The sequence below is a fragment of the Lissotriton vulgaris genome, chromosome 2_1 (genome assembly GCF_964263255.1).
Source record: "Lissotriton vulgaris chromosome 2_1, aLisVul1.2, whole genome shotgun sequence".
Taxonomy (NCBI): Eukaryota; Metazoa; Chordata; class Amphibia; order Caudata; family Salamandridae; genus Lissotriton; species Lissotriton vulgaris.
In genome coordinates, this window is record NC_141687.1 from 253,033,607 (window position 1) to 253,055,899 (window position 22,293).

The following is a 22,293-nucleotide window of genomic DNA, read 5'->3' on the forward strand; positions in this document are numbered from 1 at the left end:
TACAGTCATATATACATTAGGCTAACATACTCAACTGGTGCTTCTAACTAAGCCTACCCCAGTGTGCCTGACCTAAGCCTAACCCGTGAAAGGGGGAGTAAGTAAGTAGCTTAAGTTAAGTTGGTTTTGCCAAAGTTTATTTCAAGAATTCTCGTCTAAGGGTTTAGTCAACACCATACCTCTGAATAGAATGATGGAGGATTGGTATCTCCTTCAGGGGTCTCTCTCGATATCCCAGTCACCTGCGAGGGTAGACCGGAAGCGCCGGGACTGGATTTCTCTGCACGAGAAAGGCAGCAGCTTCTCTCAGCGCGTCGAGGAAGGAGGGGTGACAGCGTCCGCGGGCAGCTGGAATCTGCTGGATGTCTTCGCAGAGGACGGCTGTTCAGCTCCTTAAGCGTACTGCACCATAGTTCGCGCTGTAGCGGCGATAATGGTAATCAGCAGCTTCACCACCACAGGATAGCAGGCTGCAGCGACAGACAACGAACTCGCAGCTCGTATCTCTCACAGCTCACAGCTCACAGCTCACATTGCTTAAGGCAACGTTGGTAATATTTATACCTGACAGGTGCCGGGTTTGACGCAAGTTTGCTGGACATAAGACGTCAATTAAAGATGTCACTAGGAAGTGACAGTTATCAGTTGCTCATTAGAGTTCCATTACTAATCAAAACATAGCAAGCGGGGATTTCCAGGTTTGCTAAGTTTTTATCTTGTTGAAGAACTCGGAGTGTTATCTAGGAATATCAGATAGTGACTGCTGCACTGTCATTGCACTAATTGGTCGCAAAGGAAGTAGCAGAGAGTCATGCTGGAATGTGGCTCTGTTCGTGTGAGGCCAGAGATGACTTTTCAGAAAATCGCACTTGAACGGTTATGCCAATATAGGGAATAAATGGATTTATAGCCGAATAGGGGCATAAGGTCACAGTATTGATCAGGAACCTAGATAAGCACGCAACAGGTATAGAAATTTAGGTAAAAGGACCTTCTTCACTAGTGACATTCTCCCTGCCATCGAGAGGGGCAGAGTCAGCCATCGGGTGATGGTGTCCGTCACTTTATCTATCCGTAGTTCCATAATTATTGCGCATGAGTGCTTCTTTATCTCTGGTAATGCCGATTCCCAGGTATTTAACTTCATCGTTCTTCCAGACCTGGGGGGTAGACTATTCTGTTAAGGGAAATATTGCAGACTTGGCCCAGTTAATCTGGATCCCTGAGATGGCACAAAATGTAGTTATTTCTCGTAAAACAGGGTTAAGGTTTTCTTGGGGATTTTTGATATACAATGTTATATCGTCTGTGTAGAGCGAGATTATAAGCTGTCCAGAGGGGTATACTAATGCCCTTTCTTTATGATGTTGTTAGATCTTCACAGCTAAGGGTTCTATCACTAAGGCAAAAAAAAAAGGAGACAGGGGGCAGCCCTGTCTTGTGCCTCTGGAGATGGCAAAGCTATTGGATTTGGCTCCGTTTAACAATACAGTTGCAAGCGGTTGTCTGCACAGCAGTTCCATCCAGCCTAAAAAGGCTGTGGGCATACCCATGTGCCCCAAAGTACCAACCAGATAGTCCCACTCAACTGAATCAAATGCCTTAGTGGCATCAAGAAACACCGCCACTGCAGAACTGTTGGGGTCTATGTCCTGCAGGACCACTAATAACGTTCTGCCTGGTTCGGCAGGACTAGTCGCTCCATCAGGAGGTTAAGACGGTTAGATAGTACTTTAGCTAGTATCTTTGTATCGCAGTTTGGTAATTATAGGGGCTGGTAAGACTCGCAGTGGAGGGGGATTTGTCAGGTTTTAGTGGGGAGACTCTGCTTCTCTCATTGTTCTCGGGAGGTAGCCTTCTTCTCTGGCTTCATAAAAAAACTCTTTTAATATGGGGGCCAATTGCTGCACATTGGTCTTGTAAAAGTCTATAGGGAAGCCATCCAACCCTGGTGATCGCCCGGATTTCATCTGCATTATGGCCTCAGTAATTTCATCTACTTCCAGGTCAGCACTCAGGAATTCCCGCTGAGTATTCCCAAGCCAGGCTAAGGTTGTGTCCTCGAAGTACTGTGGAAGGTCGAGTGGCTAGCCCCTCTGGGCGGTGTACAATTTTTTATAGTATTCGACAAATGTTTGCAATTGTTCTCGAAGGTTTTTATGAGTCACGCCATCCAAGTCATGGATCTCAGTTATATAATTGGAGAACTTAGGTGGGCGCACCAATTTTTCCAGGACTTTCCCCGGGCGGTCTCCCTCCCCATATATTCTCGCTATATGATATTTCCCTCGAAATGTACATTCTTGTTCCGCTGTGGCTGTGTACTCTGTCAACTTATCTCGTATTTTGGCACAGGTCTCCTCTCCCTCCCTCGCAGAGGCTAGGTCTCTCTCAAGTGTTTTAATATCGCTTTCCAGCCGGTGAGGTTCCCTCTGATTGCCCTTCAGTATCCCCCCACCTTTAGAAATACACCATCCCCTGACCGTAACCTTAAAAGCCTCCCATACCGTGGTGAGGCTAGGCACGGACTCTACATTGTGCACAAAGAAATATTGGATTTCCTGTTCAAGTTTGTTCCTAATGACCATATCAAGGAGGTGCATGGGGTTAAGAAGCCATCTAGCATAGGGGGTTTAATCCACTAGGGGCTGCAATACTAAGTGGATGGGAGAGTGGTCCACGTGCGGGCCAGATAGGTCACTGCTTCTATCTAGTGTGCCATACCCACTGAGACAAACAGGTAGTCCAGCCTGTACCATGAGGAGTGGACTGCTAAGTAGTGTGTGCCTTCTCTCTGTGTAGGATGTTCGTATCGTCATGTGCCAAGGAGATAGTTGGTGGCCAGCAGATCTGTTAACAGCCTTTGAGTAACTAGTGTAGTGCAATGGAGTGGCTTGGGATCTGTCTGCCTGTGGACACACAGTTGTATTAAAATCTCCTCCCCAGATTAGGTAAGTGGAACCAAGAGTCTGGATTTTGCTCCATAACATACTTAGGGCTTGAGGGTTGTCAATGTTGAGCTCATAATAATTAGCAATCGTAACATCATGTGAGGCTAAATGCTCCCAGACCTAGCAATACCTTCCTTGTGAATCAATCTCAGTCCCCCATCACAAAAGCAACATTGCGTCTAATAAGGATAGCGACCCCCCCTCCCCCCCCGGAGTATGTGGAGTATGACGAGAAGCACTGGCTGGAAGTCCATCTTGCGGCAAACAGGGGCATGATTGTGGGGTCAAGGTGAGTTTCCTGCAGTAGGGCTATGTTAATATGATGTATCTCTAAATATCCTATAACCTTCCTCTTCTTCCATGGGTTCTTCAAACATCGGATATTCCATGATAAGATATGCATTTTGTTATTAGTGTCTGTAGCATCCGTCATCTACCCATCTCAAACAAGTTAGTGTGACTCTTATGTTGTAAAGGCTGGACTGCTGAACCAAATAAAACATACCAGGGCTAGGGCCTCCTCCCCTCTCCCACACCAACATCCCCAACTCATCGGGCATCATTACCCACCCTGATCAGACCTAAACTTAAAACAAATCTAACAAACTTAGAAAAGGATATACAGGGGATCACCCTCTCAAAGTTAATCACTAGGGGCCGACAACCTGCCATCTCCCCTCCTTTGTCACACCCACACGCCACCAAGACTTTGTCTTACTAGCAGCGTGCGTGGGTGGGAGGTGAGTGGCCGGGCAGACCATTAGTCAGAGTCATTTCGTAAGCAATACATCGCTGGTTCTCATCAAGTATCAATTGTTGGTAGAGGGCCAGTTGGAGCAAGCCATTAAATCATGTAGGTGATGAGCACATTATCAGTCCGGAGCCGTTTTCGGTGATTGGGGCCTGGAACGTGATCGGGCAGCCGTCTCTGTAGGGGACATCCACCGGCAATGTTTAAGGTAGTCTTCTGCTTGCTGTGGATTTTGGAAGAAGTGTTGTTTTCCTCGGTGAGTGATGCGAAGCTCCACTGGGTACAACATCGTGTAGGGAATGTCTTGAGCTTGCAGTTGTTTCTTGACGGTCGTGTACTTGCATCTCGCCTCTTGTACATTTTGTGCAAAGTCCGGGTAGAAGGCGAGGGTGGTGTTTTCATGGAGGACCGGCTTCTTCTCCCTTGCAAGGTGTAGGACTGTGTCCCGGTCCCGATAGTTGAGGAATCGGACTATCACCGGGTGTGGTGGTGCACCCGGAGGTGGGAGCGTAGTCAGGGTTCTATGCGCTTTTTCTATCGTCAGGTGAGGTGAGAAGGAGTCCCTCCCAAACAGGTCAGCAAGGAGCTGTTCAATGAAGTCCTCCATACGGCCCGTATTGGTCGTCTCAGCCAGACATAGGATGCAGACTTTGTTCCTTCTAGAGCGGGCCTCCAAATCCTCGTTTTTGTATGCTATGATCCGGAGGAGCTTGTCCATATATGTGAGTCGCTCCTTGTTTTCCGTGGCCCCATCCTCCAGGTCAGAGATTCTGGTTTCTGCCTCCTTGAGCCGTTGATTATGCTGGTCAAGTTTGTGCACCACTGAATCCAATCTCTTGTTCATTACGTTCATTTTTGTATCAATGGATGTCAAGCTATGTTCCATGCTTAGCAATATAGCCTTCCAGTCTTCTTCCTGGCTATCCACTGTGTCCGAGGCCACAGGGTCTGAGGAGCCAGTTTTGGGCACCTTCCGTGACTCGAAAGGTATTTTCATCTGTTTTGCGGCTATTCTACCCATTGTGTACACTGGTGGTAAATAAGGTCCTTCCTGACATGGTTATGTGCCGCCGTCCTTTTTAGCACCGAAGCGTCTGAGATGACCTGAAAAATGGCAGTCACCGATTTGTCCCACACAATCCCGTTGTGCTGGCCAGGAAAGGCCCAGATTCTATCCCTAGCGTCTGCACTGGAATTGGTGGTTGTGTTCCTCAAACAGGCAATAGTTCCGTGTGGGATTGGGCTATGAGGTCTGTGCTCGCTCCCCGTGCTAGGTCCGGGCCGCAGTATGTTGCTGATCCTGCTAATGAGGGAAAATGGCACTTCCACCGCGTCGCTTTGCTGGGGTATATTGGTGAGTAGACGCGCTTGCGCTCATCTGAGTTCAGTAGCGGGCAAGACTAAGGGGTTTATTAGAATGTAGGGCGGATCGCCAGTGCACGCATGGCAGTGGCGATTCGCTCTACATTCACTCCTGCCTGCCACCCATCTCCCTGCCACATTAGTATGGCGGGGGGACCCCGGCGGACGGAAAGACCGGTCCCAACACCACTAGGGTGGCAGGCGGACAAAAGTCCACCCGCCAACCTAATCAGGCCCTAAGTATTTCTAGGCCCCAGTTCATTCATTACTGCAGCATTGTCTCTCCATATCGGGCCCCCACTGCCGTCGCCGCCACCACAGAAGCAAGTGTCTCTCTATCCCCCCTCTCACAGTTAGCGGGCGGTTGGGCCCCACGTGGTAATGGCCTCAGTCTGCAGAGTATTCCAGTCCGACTTGGCAGTCTCTTCGAGGCAGCCACCTGAATCAGTGCGGGCGCCAGTCGTGCATTACTCTCCCCCTCTGCAGTGTCTCACCTCGGAGATGTGGCTGTGTGTCTCCCTGGCCTTCCTGATCTTAGCAGCTCCGCCAGCCGTGTCCCGCACTGCAGTTGCCTTCGGGTCCAGGCCTACGACCCCATGCCAGACAGCGGGCTTGCTTGTTTCTTGCCGCCGCCTCCCTGCCCCAAGCCCCAAGCGCAGTATCAGGCGCGGGGATATACGGCTCTCGGCTGCTCGATTCACGGCACTGGCAGGGGGCTTACCATGTCGTTAAGCTCTACAAGGGTTCCGGCAGCGATATAGCTGAAAATATAGCTCTTCTGACATTGCAGGATGGGTTTGAAGAATATTTTTCCGCCCGGCTGGCAATAGCCTTACTGGTGTGCGGCTATCTTGGTTGCACGCCACCTAGCGCCCCGACCTTGGGTAACAGTTTAGTATTAGAACAATGGTCCTTAAACAAGAATAGTATGGTCATCAGGATAAATATAGACTCCAAACAGTGCTATATTAAGAGTGTCCAGCCAGACAATCAATTTAATCATTCAAAAATTTCAAAGCCAAAAGTATAAACACATCAATACAGTGGAACACAATCCTGCATTCTACATAAACACATGACACGTACACTTTAGAACAGGAACATATCAGGCAAGAGAGGGTAGGTTGTGGAATATTGAACACAATTTCTAACAAGCTTGAGGAAACAGTAATTACACTATTTTTATCAGATTCGATTGATGTGCAACATTTTACATTAGTCGATGACGATTAGATCGTATTTGAAAAATAGTAGGATCATCATCAGGACAGTAAGGGAACAATCCTGAATAATTAGAGATTGCCTCATTAGGCTTGCGGAAGGTTAAGCCGCATACTTTGCAATACGCATTTGTTGGAGGTTGCCGAATTATTAGGATTTTCTGAGGATGAATAATCTGGCGTTTAAACTGTGAAATATCAAGTTCCAAAGCAGCAAGTGGCGATGCACGTTTTGTTGTTTGATCCAAGGCTCGGCGGCAGCAAAACGTCATCGTCATATAAAAGAACTGGAATTGCGTTCCTGCCCACTCAAGGGCAGTCGATCTGTAAAGATGTCAGGGCAGCCTCTAAGCCACTAGTTTTATAACATGAATAAAAAAAGGGGGTAAAATACACCCCTGACGGACCCCCCTAGTACAATTAAAATAATCAGTAAGCCCTGCCCAGTGTGAGTGTCTAACTGCAGCTGTAGTATGGACGTGAAGGGTCATTAATAGGTTTACAATGTCGGGCTCAACTCCTGAAGAATCTAGTAGGGCCCACTATTTCGTACGGTTCACCTGATCGAATGCAGCAGTGAGGTCCATAAAACCCAAAAAGAGGGCACCAGGTTGGGCAACCGCGTATTTAGAAACTAAAAGATAGAGGTTTAGTCACTGTGCCGTGGTTGATTGACATTCTTTCTATATTCTACAGTTGTGTGGTATTGACATGTACAACACGTTCATAATAATAGTACATAGTATCACTTGACCTGTTGGATGCAGTTGGAGATCTTTCAATTTATTCAGCAGGTCTCTTGTGTCTCTAATATGTGATTTTGTTTGTTGAACCAGGGACTGTAAAAAGAAATAAAAACATTCTCAAGTCAACCAATGTAATGCTGAAAACGATGCAACTAAAAGGTTTGTATGTATCTCTGGCAAATATATATTTATGATGTTGGGTTAAGTACTTTTTGGTTTTTATCACTAATCCATTTGTTTACAACCCCTGTTGCTAATATATTTTTCAGTGTCATTATGATGTCGCTGAAGGAATTTCCTTCAAGATGCACATTTGCGCCAAAATTCATATGTGCTCCACAAATTTTATTTTGGAGGGCTCCTGGTCTGGTATAACCAGGGCTACTCATGTTCACCATGTTCATTGTTATAAATTCTTTAAAATCATAACCTCTTTTGTTTCGGTTATTTGGTGTCTCAGTGCCATTACATATTTCACTGCATCTGGTTCCACATTTGCCACAGGCATACTTCCAAGAAGGTTTTATCCATTGATGTGTTGGGTCCACTTGTCCACTTGTAATACTGATATTGTCACAGATGGTTTTTGAACTATTATTTTGTTCTCCTATGTACTTGAGTCTTCCGCAATGTCAAATCATTCCTAGACATACTTTTATATCACTGTGTAACCTTCTGCCTATATATATTTCCTATCAGTTTTAAACTCATATGGATTATACGTCTTTGTAACAAATGATGTGGAATTTCCGCATATGGCACCTCCTGCAGCGGTAATCATCCCTGTTTATTGGATAAAAATCTTCCAGGCAAAACCGTGAGCACTTTGTTCCCAGTAACTATAATTTTGGGCTGTATGTGGGAGTCAATGCAGAAATACAAATTCATCCTTGTTATTCCCCATTTCAAATTAAGCACCGGTAAGACTAGGACTCACTATCGTATACCTATGGTGTTGGTACCAAAGGATGCTCTTATGTATGTTATGGTACATCCCTTTAATAAAGTGCAACAAATCAAACCAAGAGGTGTACCTCAGTGCTCGGCCTACACATAACTCACATCTAATAACTAGAGCAGCCAGGTTTTCAAAAGATTTTTCAATTGATCAGAATCCGAGCAGCATCAGAGATACAATGGAAGCTGATTCCACGCCACCGAGGAAATGTAGGAGACCACTCTAACCCCATATCTCAAGGCACGAATGCGAGGAATGGTCAGAAGTGTTAATGTGCGAGCAGGACAATGATAACGTCATTTGTCTTTCAGATACAAAGGGGAGTTGCCAAACAAAGCTTTGTGGATAGGACAGCATATTTTGAAAACAATGGGCTTTCTGACCGGATGCCACACGGGGGCTCTGAGGATGGGGGTAGAAGGGGAGCCTGCCGGGAGGTTCAAACTAAACGGGCAGCCATATTTTGCACCACCTGTAGTTTAGACAGGAGGGTATTGTTCGCTGCCAGAAGCAAAACGTTGCTACAATCCAGACGGCTGATTACCAAAGCCTGGACCAACATTTTGCAGGCCGAAGATGGAAGCCAGGGAAAAACTATCATCAAAAGCAGCCTGGTAGCAAAGCATGTTCTTCTTGTAGTGGCTATGCTGCTATTCATAGACAATTTCTGGTAAATTTTAATACCTAGGTGTTTAGCAGATTGCATTGGGCAGAGAGCTGACACCAATTCAGGAGGCCACCAGTCAGGAGACCGAAGATGTTGGGCTTTGCTAAACAGTGGGACCCCCATCTTCTCACTGCTCAACTGAAGACAGTTCTTGGACATCAGTGTCGAAATTTATGTATGGCACCGTCAATGTCTTGTCCCAGGGAGAAGATCAACTGAGTATATGTGCTGGTATTATACTGGCTCTTAAATCCGTGCCAGACAGCATGCAGGAACATTGATAGTTTGGTTAGCAAAACAACCTATTTTGGGTGTTTCTATTTGAAAAGAATAAAATGTAGAACTGTGTTGACAACCAATCACTTTTTACCTGAAAGTGTACCAGCCACAATGATGTGAATTTCTGCCAAAAATTCCTAATAAAGCAGTGGGGGGGGGTCTAAGGGGCTCATTACGATGGCGGAGAGACCACTGCCGCCGGGCCTGTGGTGGCGGTCCCTCCGCCATGTGGCTTCCATTTCTCCTGCCACATTAGGATGGCGGGGGAATCGTGCCACAAGCGTGGTGGGCGCAAAGAGCGCCCACCACACATCCGCCACAGGCAGCCCTAATGATTGCCTAACTGAGTGGATAAGGCCAGGGATATGGGGCGGTGCCTCGAAGGCACCGCCCGCCCGATCACAATGCTGGCGTCAGCCAGCCTTTCCACGGCGGTGGAACCGCCATGGAAAGGCTGGCGGAGGCTGGCTTCGTGGGCCGTTATGGGCCCCCTTTGTGATGGGGGGCAGTTCTGCACTGGGGGTACCCGTGGAACTCCCCTACATTTCCATGCACAAGTTGGGAGGCACCGCGCGGTGCCTGCCACGTTGTGCAGGGAAATGAAAAACATGGTAATTTACCATTCCAGCGGGTGCAATGTTAAATTGCCAGACGCGACCACCGCGTTGGCTGTCGCATCATAATTAGGGGTGCAGGACTGCCGCATTACATGCAGGCGGTTCCAATCCCGCTACAATGGCGGGCAGACTCAAGTCCGCCCGACATCGTAATCGGCCCCTAAGTTTGGCAAGTGAGCAGTGGCAGGTCTGGCGTTGTCATTGGTCTTTCATTAGTCTCTTTCATGTGTTTTTGATAAGTCTTTTCATGAGTTCCTTTTGTTTGCTCCAACTGTGATTTTGTATCTGGCCTTCTGGACAGCTGATGCTCTGCCTTAAACTGAGGGCTCAGACTCTGAACCTTCAAGACAGGCCAACTTAATGCAACCAACTGCCCAAGACCAGTGTTACAGCGTGACGCTTTCGCAACATTAGTCACTGGTTTAGGAGCTAACCAGCAACTAATTAATAAATCAGAAACAGTGCTAAACTGACAGAGGTCATTTATTTACCTCGCAGGCCATGCCGATTCCTCGTTTGGCATTTGTCAAAGTTTCTGCTTTGTTTATTAGCTGAACACCCAGTTAGTTCTAAAACTCTCTCGGAATTACCCAGTCTTGCTTTTCATTTACCACATGTCTCTTCATGGAGAGAGTCTTGCAGAATGGAGGTTCTTTATGGATGTTTTCCTGGTGGGATTATCTTTTATCTTTGAGAAATAATGGACTTTGTGTAGCATCTTCCATTCCTCATCCGGCCACTGCAGTAAGTGTTCTGTATGTTATGAATATTTGTGCTGTACCTTTTACCTCTGATTAGCAGGTGTCCCTTCTACATGGTGATGATATGAGGTTGTTGACAAAAGTATTTATGAAAAAACATGTTTTAACAACAGGGCCTCATTATGATTGCCCTAGAGGCGGGGCTGTTTTTGAGTTGAACCCTGGCTGATAATCCCCTCAGAATTTAGAAATTAGAGTGGGAATGAGTAATTGTGAGTCCAGTCCCCCTGGTAATTCCTAATTTCGCAGCATACTCTTACTGGTTTTAGCAGCTGAAAGCTCCAGTTGAAAATAAATGGATCTGAGATGTTTCCTTAGATCTATAACTCTGATGGGTCCGGTGACGGTTGTTACTGGTCCACTGGAACTCAAAGTGTCCTCATAATGAGTCTCTAAGCATGGAGGAGAAGTAGTCTGAAACATGAACTCAATTTATCTGAAATTTAACACTCATACTTCTTGTGCCAAGGTGACTCAGTCTGCCAGATTGCTTCTACAAGTTGTAGAAATGAGAAATGTATTTTAGGAGAGCAACGAAGGGAAGGGTTTATTGTATTTTATTTGCATACCACTTTACAGAGTACAGTTGATGCCAGAGATACAGCACTGACATTTAGAAACATCATTTAGAAAAAGTTATTCCAAATATGGTTGCATGTTGTTGCTGAATTGCTTGGACAATTGATTGATGTGTAATTTGAGCGTCAAATGAAAGTTATATAGGTGGTAAGTGGTCGCACAGACAAGTTTTAAAAACTTTTAGGAGAAGCAGCAAAAGTGTGGAGGAGCAAACTAAGGCTGAGGGTCTACATGCACGTCAGAGGGGTGATAAAGGGTGGACCTAGCTGGAAAGCAATAGAGCACTCTATTAAAGAAAGGTGATACACAGGTGAAGGGGTGGAATAGTAAAGAGGGTGTATGAACAGCAGGCTCAGGAATAGGGGAATTGTCTTCAGACGGTGTCCAGTACTAGAAGCCACAAGTGTATACGCGAGGAGGTGAAAACTGTAGATCTAACACAAACAAGTGGAAATGAACCACAACAGTGGCAGCAGCATACCTAGAAAACCCTGCTAACCTTGCCGAAACCACCAGATTACAGAGAGTCCAGAATGCGGCTACCAGGGCGCTGGTAGGCCTCCCCCGCCACTCTTCGGTGGCCGGAGCCTTGAAAAAACTGCACTGACTCCCGGTGGGCAAAAGGATCCAGTTCAAGGCACTTTGTTTAGCCTTTAAAATTCTTAAAAACGCCTCTCCCCCAATGCTGTGCCCCCTCCTGTCGGAGTATACTCCTAGGAGGTCGCTTCGCTCAGAGGGACAACATCTCGTGATCATCCCTCGTACCAAACTGGCCAGAATAGGCGGTCGATCCTTTAGCCTCCTAGCTGCCAAGCTATGGAACAGTCTACCGGAAACAATCCGTGGCATGCAGGACCTTTTGGCTTTCAGAAAGGCCATCAAAACTCACCTTTTTCAGTAATGCCTCTTCTTCTCTCTTTCTGCATTTAGTCTTCTCGCAGCGCCGGGACGCCCCTTGGCTGGGGCAGCCGCGCGCTATACAAATCACTATAACATAACATAACATAACATAACATAACATAACATTCGCAGGTTTCTAGGCACTTCTGGCAACGGGGTGTGACATAACAGAGCAAAGGTCTTAGGTTTCCCAGGCTCATTCTTGCCTATCTTATCCAGTCCAGAGTTTTTCATTGCATTCCGGTAGTTGTAGACTTAAATTTATAATGATGTGAGCATCACTACACATACTTTAATGCAAATAAAAAACTTTCACAGATGAGATACTCAAACTAGGATTTTGGAAACACAAGAGTTCTGACTAGTCACATGTAAGCGAATAATTATGATAATAGCAACAATAATAATAACAATACTAACAATAACACCAACAATAATAGTAATAATGATAATTATAATAGCATTACAATTAGACAGTCACTGATCTGTCAAGTAAGTTACTCTGCATTGCATCTTGTATCCATTACCTTAGCATCACACTTAACTGCACTAATGAGTCCATTGCCAGTAGGATTATGATTTGACGTAATGGGAGCACCATTTATACAGATCTACCATTTAACCCCTTGCATGTGCCGCATATTTTTGTGCTGTGCGGGCGATTTTAAAAGTGGGCGGGACTCGGACGGCCCCTGGCCGTCCTCCACACACGCCCACCGTGACGCATGATGGCCAGAGGCCGTCACGAGTATGCAAGGGGTTAATAATTCACTGCATTATAACAGATGCAGTTTGACAATTGAACTAATTCACCTATTAACATTGTTATGTAAAAGGAAAGTTTGAGACTGGAAAAGTGAGGTGCCATGAAACTATCTGGTCACACTTCACTCAGGGTGATCATAAGGCCAGGTGTGTGCGCTTGGATATGATTGGTATCAGGTGCCTGTCCACTGTGTAGCATTTCGGAGCTTCTCAGCTATGTTTGCTCCATACAACTTAACACAAGATAATTACTGTTCTTTTTTTTATTTTGCCGCTGGGTCCCAACTGCGCTAACCAGCTGTCCTTGTGGGAGTCAACCACTTTTTAAATTATAGGTGGATCACTTGGTGCCCACCTAGGATACCCAGCATGCAGGCTAGTTAGGGGTGTGGGAGAGTTCCTAGAACCCAACTGTTATATAAATATTTTTTTCCCTTAATTTACATAAACCTACTGAATGAATTTAGACGAAATCATAACAAGCACGCTTCCTGTACAAAGCTTTGTGCCAAATTTGGCGTATTCCGTTTAGCAGTTTTCGCAGTATCACATACCAAAAAAGTCCATGAAAAATGCATGGGGATTTTGCCCCCCCCCCCCTTTTCTCTGTCCCCAGTAGACAGAAATTTTCCAGAAAGAAAATAAGCAAACAAGAGCAAGTTTTTTGGAAAGTTTCATAAAGAGCCATCAAACATTGCCAATTTATTAGCAAACCAAAACAGGCATTTCCAATAGACACTCAGACCTAGATACAACTATCTAGTGGCAACTGCCAATGAATAATGTATATAAATATATATATTACCTACTGGTGGTCACCAGTAGGTAGTTACAGTTAGGACCTGTGCGCCTGGAGGCACGTTTGCAGAGTGGTGGAGAAAGGGGGCGTGGCCTCTGACCACCTCTCTGGAATCCAGCTGAGTGGGACTCACTGGAGGTAACAGGAGGGGTAGTTAGCCCCCAAGAGCCAAGGGAACTTCATCTCCCAAATAGTAGTGCGCCAGGAGGAGCATTTGCAGAGTGGAGGAGAAAGAGGGAATGACCACCGAAAACCTCTCAGCAAACCCACTTGCTGGAAGTAACAGGGGGGTTATTGGCCACCAAGGACCCTCAAAAGCCAAAGAGACTTCATCCCTCTACTAGTAGTGCATCAGGAGGTGCGTTTGCAGAGTGCTGGAGAAAGGGGGCATGGCCTGCTATCAGATCTCAGCAATCCTGCTATATGGGACTTACTGGAGGTAATGGGAGGGGTAGAGATGTCATCAGTGATGTCATTTGAGATGTCATAAGTGATGTCATTAGTGTTGTCACTGATCATTTCATGAGGGATGTAATATGTGAGGGCATAAGCAGTGCATTGTGGGGGCGTATATATGTGAAGAAGTGTGGCGCAGCGGCCAGGGCGGCTGACTCCGGTACCCAGGGGTTCGATGGCTGGCAGCAGATCAGCCCAGCACCATGTGACTATGGGCAATAGCTTGCTTAATCTTCCTGACGGCACACAGTGCCTTGACGCCCTTGGGTATTTTTTCACGCTTTACAAATACTGGACATATATATATAGGTTTTAGGGGTGTTATAGTTAGCTGGACATTTCACTCGTACAAAACCATTTGTATTTGCAATTAGCCCACCAGCTAACTCCAGTAAGCGCCACAGAGCTGTGTTGCAGAGAGGTGTAAAAAGGGGTGTGGCCTCAGAATACCTCCCTGCAACACAGTCCCCTGGCGCATAATAGAGGATCCTGGTGGGTTAGTTGGCCTCCAGGGACCCCCAGTATTCAAGGGGAATTCTTCCCCCTCTGCAAACGCACCAGGGGGCGCGTTTGCAGAGTGATGCTGGGTGGGGGCGTGGCCTCCGGCACAATGCCGGTCTTTTTTTTTTTTTTTTTTAAGAAGGGGGGCTGTGTGGCCCCCTTCTTTTCCTAATATTTTGGCCCTGGGGACCCCATCACCCAGGGCCTGACACCTTTTTTTTAAATTTATTTCATAATTATTTCATATTTGAAGGGGATGCGTGGCCCCCCTCCCAATGCGTGGCCCCCCTCCCAAGGACATATTTGGACCCAGGGACCCCATCCCCCAGGGCATCAACTTTTTTAAAAATGTATTTTAATTTTAAATGTTTTCTTATTTGAGGAGAGGGGCTGCATGGCTCTCCTCCCGGTACACATCTTTCACGGGGACCCCATCCCCCGGGGCTGGCCCTCTCCGTTGGGGACCTTGGGGGGAGCCCCAATCCCCCCCACGGTCCAGCCGGCTCCCCGCCTCCTGCGGGAGCCGGCATTGCTTTTCCATATGGGGAGCAGATAACATGCTGCCCCCCATATGGAAAAGCAATAGTCTTTGGTATTTGGAAGAGAGAGCAGGTTTCCCTGCTCTCTCTTCCAAATACCAAAGCAGTTTGCTATGGCAGGGTGGGAGCCGCGAGGCTTCTGCCCTGCCATAGCAAACTACAGTGTCCCGGGGGTGGGCACCACGGGACACTGTAGGAGCTGGCTCTGGGGTGTGGTGGTCCCCAGGGCCATCAAGGGCTCCAGGAGGGGTGCCGCATGACCCCCCTCCCACCATTTCTAAAGCCCTGGGGTTTGGTGGTCCCTGGGGCTGAGTGGTCCGTCATGGACCCCCCTATTTTAAATATTAGAACCCCGGGGAGGTGGTGGTCCCCGAGGCATGTGGGGGGGATTGAGCCCCCCACACAGTTTTTTTTAAATTTATTTACAGTATGAAGCCCCGGGGTGGCAGTTTCCGGGGCTTGGGGGGGGCCTCTGTGCCCCCCACCCATTGCTTATTTTAAAAGCCCCGGAGGGGTGGCGGTCCCCGGGGCTGGGGGGCCCCCTTGGGCCCCCGACCCAATTTTTTCATTGCCCCCGGGATTTGGCCCCCTCGGGGGCTAATTACCACTGAAACGCGGGAGCCTGCGCTTAATTTTTTTTTAATTTCGGCTGAAATTCGCGCTGGGTGTGCGAATCTTGCCAATTTTTTTTTCATTCTTTTTTGGGCCCTGGGGGTCCTTGTGGGCCTAGGGGGTCAGGTTGTTTCTACCCTGCCCCTTTTTCACGTTTTGCAACGTTTTTTCTTTGGTTTCTTGTGCCTCGGTTCTACCGAGGCACAAGATGGCTGCCAACACTTCCTGATTTGGAGTGTTGACAGCCAATTAAAATACAGTTTGTGCACGGCAGGGTGCGCGTAGGCTACGCTTAGGGTACGCGATAGGTACACGGATCCACCGCGCCCATAGATATATACATTTAAACTGTAATTTTCTCAGGAACTACTAAACATATTTAAAAGCAAAAGGCACGATTCTGAACCAAGGACTACCCCTTTGCCAAATTTGGTATAATTCCGTTCAGCAGTTCGGGCTGTAGCTGCGGCTAAAGGTCCTATGGGAAATTGCATGGGGAAAACGTGTTTTGGGACCCCCCTTTTTTCTCGGCCCCTGCTTGATGAATCATCATGAAACTTTCAGGATAGTAGCGGACCGGAACTGGGAAAAAGTTTGAAAAACTTCACGAAGATTCGTCAATCGCCGCCAAAGTTATTCCAAATAGAATGTTGCGGATTTCCTAACTTTAACTACCTACTGGCGACCGCCAGTAGGTAACATATATATATATGAGGGATATATATATATATATATATATATATATATCCCTCTCTCGCTGGTGTTGCTGTGTTGCTTGCCGGAGGTGTTGTGGAGCTATTCTGTGAATATATATATATATATATATATATATATATATATATATATATATATATATATATATATATATTCAATGAAAAAACCATTGGTTTTAGGCCATATATAGTTAGGGATTTGCATTTACAAAACCTTATTTTACTCGCATAAAACCATTGAAATTCCATATATAGTTATAAGCGCTAACTATATATCGCGCACCCGCAATCCACTGCTGATGATGTCACATATTACATCATTCATGACATGGTTAGTGACATCACTGATGACATCACTGATGACATCTCAAATGACATCACTGATGACATCACTGACATCTCATTTGACATTACTGATTACACCACTGATGATATCATTTATGTGATAATACATCTTCAGACTCTAATATAACCTTAGATACACTCAGTGTAAACAGGCACTCACAGACTGTCACACATCCATGGAGTTACTCACACACCTAGTCAGTCATGCAAAGAATCAATCACAACTCCATTTCCTCAACTATATAGTTATACACACTTTACTTATTCAAACATATAGTAACACATATTTACTCTCTTATACAATCCCTGATACAAGCTCACAGTGATTCATACAGCCACTCACACATTCACTGGCTCTTATCCACAGTTATTTATATATGTCAACTCTCACATGGAGTGTGTTTTACATACATACTTACTTGCACATGTAGCACTGAGATATCCATTCACTCACCAACACACCCATGCACAGTCAACCGCCCATATAGCTGTTTCCACATGCACTCTTGAACTAATACACCTAGTGAATCAACTGCTTACACATCTATGCACAGAGTCACACACCTCCCAGCCACCCACACACACACTCAGCCTCCCATTCAAATACTTGGGCAACCAATCAATAACCCATATAGCCACTCTTATAGCTACTGATCAACACATGCAGCAGCTTACACAACAACAGACATACTGATGCACAAATTAAGACAGTTTAGTCACTAACCCATGCACTCAGTGAGACACATTTAATCACTCACTCATACAGTCAGTCATGCACCTGCTAAATCCTTCATCCAGACACTTATACATCCACTCATTCTTCAATATGTAAGACATATTTTAACTTTACAGAAACATACAGTCACTGGATGTTGTCATCAGTGATGTCATTTGAGATGTCATCAGTGATGTCATTTGAGATGTCATCAGTGATGTCATCAGTGATGTCACTAACCATGTCATGAATGATGTAATATGTGACATCATCAGCAGTGGATTGCGGGTGCGCGATATATAGTTAGCGCTTATAACTATATATGGAATTTCAATGGTTTTATGCGAGTAAAATAAGGTTTTGTAAATGCAAATCCCTAACTATATATGGCCTAAAACCAATGGTTTTTTCATTGAATTTTCAAGGTTTTGTAAATGCAAATTCCTAACTATATATCCACTATAACCTATGGTTTTTTCTGTGAATTTCATTGGTTTTTTAATAGCAAATATGAAAAGCTTTAAAATATCAAGTACGTGCTTTGAACGCTGCACCCCCCCCTCCCCTCTTTTGTCTTAGTAGTACTCTCTCTTTGCAGATAGTGAACGGTAGTTAACGCAAGCCTTTGCCCCGTTGTAATCCGTCGTGCCTGCTTGTCTCTCCATTTGATTGATTGTTGTCCAAGCATTTACTGTTTTAGAATTGGTTCTCTTTGGATCATTCTCTATTTACAAACAAGCACAAAGTCGCAATACTCTGTTTAGTCTTTGCAGATAGTGAAAAATCGTGTAAAAAAATAAAAGTAATCGAGCAAAATCAGTAGGCCACTAATTGGATCTCTTTTTGACCTCGCTAAAATAGAAATATTAGGAACAACCCTTCATGAGAAATACGAAAATAGTGAGATGAACTGAGCTCCACACCATGAGGGCTGCAAGACAGCTCGGCTCCATCACCCATCCCGCACAAAATAACGACAAACCCTATGCAAATATTAAAAATATAGACAACACACCAGCAAAGAAACAGGGTAAAACATTTTATTAAAAAACTATTTACATAACGTTGGTTTATAAGATGATGTCAGTAGTGGACCGAGGTGTGAATAGGTCGAAAGCAGCACAAGGCTCCAAGATCCGGATGGCAAGCTCCTGGATGTTGGGTGCCATAGTTCAGAGTTCTGAGTTTGAGCCTTTTTCAATGCCTGTGCTTTGTTGAATCAAAATGGCGGCTTGACACAAAGCTGACTCAAGCGTTGCTACTAATGCTATGCAGACCAAAACTGGTTTTCAGTTTGTACATTTTTCTAGATTTTTCAATCCAAGTTTGGTTGACTTTGTAGAACGATGGCTTCAAATTTTCAACATACGGTGTGGTGGCCGTGACTGGGAGGGGGCGCTTCGCTCCTGCCCCCTCCCCAAGTAAGATTTTCATACGTGAAAGTACGTTAATGGTTTTGGTCCCTGAGTTGCTTCGATGTCACTGCCATTCTCAAGTGGCATAAGTTCTGGATGTTGGGTGCCATAGTTAAGAGTTCTGAGCAGTGCTTGTAACACTGTCTGAAGCTTATTTCCACCTACTGCAGCTTCACTATTCTCAAAGTAAGTGAGTGTCGTTTGTGGACCTGACTGCATTAGAAAACAATGTGATATGTTACCTTCCTAAACAGCTTGACGGAGGCCCCTGAGGGGCGGTGTGATGGCCATGGACTCGGAGAAGACGCTTGTCTCCGACACCCTCCCCAAGTCTTATAGCACTGGTGTAGCCTGAGATCGCCCCCGACATAGGCGGCCGGCTCCCGGGGTCCGGCGGAACTTTTTGCCTTTTGATGACTCTTCAATTCTGAACCTTGTCCCACAATCCGTTTGACCTGAGGACACGCTGTAGTGGGGCGCCCCTTTACCGTTTCAGTTGCCATTCCGCCCGCTTTTGCTACACTGTGCCTCTTCCGCCATTCAGCTGTTTACCGCCCGCTCTTGCGACTACAGCTTCTCGCTCATCATGTAGTTGAGTTGCTCCCGCTCTTGCGGTGCAGCGATAGGCGGCTGCCACAGGACTCTCAAAATGGCGGCCGGCTCTTCGGTTTTGGGCCTGGTCCACTAAAATGGCCCTGGGACACCTTTGAACTCGGACGCTTCCCTGATAGGGCTTGGGTCCCATTCTCGAAAAGCGTCCCCTCAGCCGTGAAGATTCTACAAAAGTCTTGGGGGCCTCCGACTCCCGCAGGCTTCTGGTGGGGAGCGGCTGCCATGATTGCTCGTGGAATGGCCATGACGGAGCTACGAGATGGTAGTGGTCTCATGCTGACGCCAGCTTTAGTCTGAAACATCCAGAAACACTGTAGACTACCAATTCGATCAGTTCCGGTAGCGCCCCAACATGACCCGGAAGAGAAGAACTTGCCCTCCCCTCTTTGACTGATGGTTCTTGTTGCCTGTCCCCTCTATTGTCATTTAACAGAACTTTTTGGACTGCTGAAAGGGGTTGTGTTCCGAACGCTGGTTGGTGGAGACATTTTGACTATATTCTTGACCTACGTTGTCGCGTAATGCGTTATATGACACGCCGCGTTAGCGCACCCGGAAGTGATCCGAGGCGCGGCGCGCAGCGCGTAACGTAAGCATAACAGGTCATGTGACTTGTTAATAAAACTTTTCATTGGTTCATTTTACTTTTGTTAATTTAATGATGAAAAGCTTGGTCATATGACCTAAAAAATACGCTTTTTATTGTTTTCGAACAATATTTTTTTTTCAAACATATGTTATAATATTCCAGGCTAATGTACTTTCCCGGAAAATTTACAACTGTCTTGCAAGTAAAATATATTCCTTTTTCGAGAAAAAGGGCGTTTCTTCCTTTCATGACGGAGCCGTTGAGTAAAAGAGATTCCGCCTGCTGTCTTAGTCGCCGATACGCCTGATTATCAGATTCTTATCGATCACTTTATGTTGCAGACATGAAAAACACAACTGCCCTTGACCATTTATCTTTACTGCGTTCCTACATATTATACCTTTTATCCGTTATGTAATTGGACTGCTTTATTTCACTTGCCTTTTACTGATTCGAAAACAGTGACTAAAAGTAAAAACTTTACCAATATAAATACTACTACCGTGTTTTGTTTTAAAAACCTTTATTGTGAAAATGTCAGTATACAAATACGGGCCTATAACCACGTGGGCCGGCCACGGAGCAAACTGAAATCGTATATGATGAGGAGACATTTACACTGTAGAAGAACGTAACGAGCGGGCCATTAGGTTGCAAGAACAAAGGTGTCTAACAGTTGCGGAATCGGTGGACGTACATTTTGTAATTAAAATAAGACAGGGCCACTTACAATAACATTTTCTAGATATACATTTGCGGGCAAGGAGTTACGAGTCCCATTTATACCGGCGCCATTTTGGGCGAGGCCGGGCAGGTCCAATATATAGTCAAAATGTCTCCACCAACCATCAGCCAGACCAGAACCCCTTTCGGCCCTTTATGCTACAAGATGGTGTCTTCCATTCAGAAAATATTGTTGGCAGCATTTTGAAAGGAAACAGAAACAGCCGTTCTCCTAGTGAGTTTCACATTGTTACATTTAGGAAGAATGTTGAAGAGTAGTATGTGGAAAATCTGAAGCCATTTTTCTACAAACTCTCAATCAGACTTGGATGGAAAAAAAAAACCTGAAGAATGTACAAACTGAAAACCAATTTTTGTCTGTATAGCATCAACAGTAACGCTTGAGTCAGCTTTGTGTCAAGCCGCCATTTTCATTCAATCAATAGCGTCCCCCTGCACACATTCAGGGACCTGGTCGTGTCTTCAGATGAAACGGATTGTAGGAAAAGAAGCAGAAAGGAAAAGGAAAAAAGTTCCGCCGGACCTCGGGAGCCGACCGCCTATGTCATGTGCGACCTTTGGCCACACCAGGGCAATAGTGAAGCTGCAGCAGGTGCAAATAAGCTTCAGACAGTCTTACAAGCACTGCTCAGAACTCTCAACTGAGGCACTCAACATCCAGGACTTGCCATTCGGATCTTGGCGCCTTGTGCTGGTTCCGACCTATTCACACATCGGTCCACTACTGACATCACCTCATAAGCCAACGGGGCACCCCACGCCGACTTTCGGCGCAGCATTGTAGGATGGCCACACCAGTGCGGCAACTTGCTGGACACAACATCGGGGCCATCCAGATCTCGGCGTGTTCGACTCACTGTACCGCAAGAGTGACCGCAACTCAGCTGGACACGCCGTCTTTCGGCGCAGCATTGTAGGATGGCCACACCAGTGCGGCAATTTGCTGGACACCACCTCGGTGCCATCCAGATCTCGGCGCGTTCGAGTCACTGTACCGCAACAGTGACCGCAACTCAGCTGGACACGCCGTCTTTCGGCGCAGCATTGTAGGATGGCCACACCAGTGCGGCAATTTGCTGGACACCACCTCGGTGCCATCCGGATCTCGGCGCGTTCGAGTCACTGTACCGCAACAGTGACTGCAACTCAGCTGGACACGCCGTCTTTCGGCGCAGCATTGTAGGATGGCCACACCAGTGCGGCAATTTGCTGGACACCACCTCGGTGCCATCCGGATCTCGGCGCGTTGTGCTGCCTTCGGCCTATTCGCACATCGGTCCGTTACTGACGCCGCCTCACGTGCCAACGGATTTTCTACGCTTTTTGTAGCCCTATGCTGCATAACAGGTCATGTGACTTGTTTATAAAACTTTTCATTGGTTCATTTTACTTTTGGTTTCCTAAAGATGGAAGGCTTGGTCATATGACCTAAAAATAACACTTTTCATTGGTTTAGAACATTTTTTTTCCCCAAATGATGAAAGCCCCACCTTGTTTCTGGATCATTCAGACTGAAGCTGGCGTCAGCATGAGAGCACCACCATCTCGTGGCTCCGTCGTGGTCATTCCGCGAGCAATCATGGCAGCCGCTCCCCACCGGAAGCCTGCGGGAGTCGGGGGCCCCCAAGACTTTTGTAGAATCTTCACGGCTGAGGGGACGCTTTTCGAGAATGGAGCCCAAGCCCTAGCAGGCAAGC